The sequence below is a fragment of the Odontomachus brunneus genome, unplaced genomic scaffold (assembly GCF_010583005.1).
Source record: "Odontomachus brunneus isolate Ranch 3 - 2012 unplaced genomic scaffold, Obru_v1 Obru_scaffold_143, whole genome shotgun sequence".
NCBI lineage: Eukaryota > Metazoa > Arthropoda > Insecta > Hymenoptera > Formicidae > Odontomachus > Odontomachus brunneus.
Window position 1 is genome coordinate 922,241 of NW_022639593.1, and position 330 is coordinate 922,570.

Genomic DNA, 330 nt, shown 5'->3' on the forward strand with positions numbered 1-330 from the left:
GAAATTAGGTGATCGTTTTATCTCCCTTACAACTCAGAAGTGGGATCACGGATTCAGAGTCTGTTGTTGGTGACGTGTCGGTCGTTTAACCAAGCTCGAAAAAAAAAAGTCGGTTAGAATTAGAACAAAGGTTTATAAAATGGATAGAGAATGGCTAGAGTCGGCCACCCTAGTACAATTACAACGGGAAGCGACCGAATATCGGCTCCCGGTTTCAAATAACCGCGACCGATTTATTGACGCGATTCTCACGCATTTGGAGCGTAACGGACCGGTACAAGATTTACTCGGGGCAAATTCGAACAATGAACCTCAAGCTCGTACTTCCGC